The sequence below is a fragment of the Salvelinus fontinalis genome, chromosome 33, assembly GCF_029448725.1.
Source record: "Salvelinus fontinalis isolate EN_2023a chromosome 33, ASM2944872v1, whole genome shotgun sequence".
Taxonomy (NCBI): domain Eukaryota; kingdom Metazoa; phylum Chordata; class Actinopteri; order Salmoniformes; family Salmonidae; genus Salvelinus; species Salvelinus fontinalis.
In genome coordinates, this window is record NC_074697.1 from 5063843 (window position 1) to 5066096 (window position 2254).

The following is a 2254-nucleotide window of genomic DNA, read 5'->3' on the forward strand; positions in this document are numbered from 1 at the left end:
ACAAAACAGAAATATACTACGGAGAAAGAAGAAACAGTCAGAAATCAGCCCAATGTAACTGAAGAATCCATAGACCCCAACCACCTCTGGGAAAACTGGAAAACACGAAACAACATGAAGAGTTATCTATCCAAAACGGAGATGTGTGGATAAACCACTTCGTCAATCTTTTGTCTCTATAAACAAAGAACAAACAGCAAAAACATATACATGATCAAATACAAATCTTAGAATCAACTATTAAAGACTCCCCAGAACACACTGGATTCTCCAATTACATTGAATGAACTACAGGACAAAATGTAGTGTTGTCCTCATGTGGTGTTGATAGTATCCTAAATGAAATGGCAAACATGTACAGATACCAAATTCCATTTGGCAATACTTAAACTCTTTAACATCATCCTTAGCTCTGACATCTTCCCCAATATTTGGAACCAAGGACTGATCACCCCAATTCACAAAAGTGGAGACAAATTTGACCCCAATTACTACTGTGGGATATGCTTCAACAGCAACCTTGGAAAAGTCCTCTGCATTATCATTAACAGCAGACTCGTACATTTCCTCAGTGAAAAGAATGCACTGAGCAAATGTGAAAATGGCTTTTTACCAAATTTCACCAACAAACAGCCAATTTAATTATGACTATATGTCCCAGAATGATACTGCAGATGTATCCGACTCCACTTTGTGGGAGGCATTTAAGGCTGTTATGAATGGACTTATAATATCATATGAGGCTACCATGATAAAATGTAGGCAGAGAAGATTATTAGATATCGATGCCCAGCTCCCGGTGCTTGAGAGAGACTATATGGAAGCGCCCTTATCGTTGAATGACATAATAAAAACTCAAATATGAATACAGTACTATTCTCCCCAACCAAGTAAACACAATGCTATTAAAGATTTAACAAAAACACATAGAGTTGGCTGACTAACCGGATAAACTACTGGCGCGCCAGCTGAGAGGTGTACAGGCCAATAGAGCTTTTCATAGAATTAAATATAGTACAGGAGCTGTTACTACGGACCCAAAAGAAATGAATGCATGTTTCACAAAGTTTTATCAGGACCTCTACACCTCAAAGACAAAAATGTCTGATTTCCTCCATTCCCTTTCCTAAATTATGCAGCGCTTCTCAAATGGAACTAAATACAGAGATACCTTTCGAAGAGGTTGTCTCTGCAGTACGTTCCTTCCCTAATGGAAAAGCATCTGGCCCTGAAGGCTTTGGTATCGAGTTTTAAAACGCTTATTCAGAAAAGATTACTCCTCTTATGTTGAGAATATTTAAACACTCATTAAATTAAATTAAACACTATTAAAACTTGCAGACTCCCAGAATCTTTACACTCAGCTAATATCTCCCTAACATTAACAAAAGATACAGATGAAACTGATCCATCTTCATATCGTCCTATTGCCCTCCTCGGATGTGATCTCAAAGTGTTTACTAAAATACTTGCGAACAGACTAAATAAATGCATTTAGACTATAATCCATCATGACCAAACTGGTTTTATCACAGGCAGAATTTTTCGTTTTCAAACAGTAGGCGACTGATGAATATCATGTATTCCAAACATTACAAAGATTCTAAAGTTGCAATACTTGCACTTGACGATCAAAAAAGCATTTGACCAAGTGGAATGAAACTAAATTCTGACAGTAATAAATGAGTTTAGTCTGGGCGAGAGTTTTGTCTCTTGGATTGAAATACTATATGCGTGCACGGCGGCTTCGGTTCTCACTAATTACAATAAATCACCTCCGTTTTCACTTCAAAGTTCCTGCCGCAAGGGATTCCCCTTGAGTCCGTTGCTATTCACCATTGCTATGGAACCCCTAGCTGTCAGTATCAGACGCCATCCTGCCATTGCTCCGCTAAACATTGACATTGTTGATCACCGTATGTCGCTCTATGCAGATGACATCATCTTGTTGGTCTCACGCCCGGAAGAGTCACTTCCACCCACCGCTGTCGGAGCTCATCGAATCATTTGGAGAACTCTCTCTGGGTACACCCTAAACTGGGATAAAAGCGAATTCATGGCTCTTAAAAGGTGACTTAAACCCAGAGATCTTTTAACGTATACCATTTAAAAATCACAGGAGACAAAATTAAATATTTAGGGCTTGTCATCCCCAATGACCCTGAAATTGATATATAAATTGAACATGATAGAGAAATTGAAGCGCAACATTGAGATCTGGAGAGTGTTGCCTCTATCCCTGATAGGCCGTGAT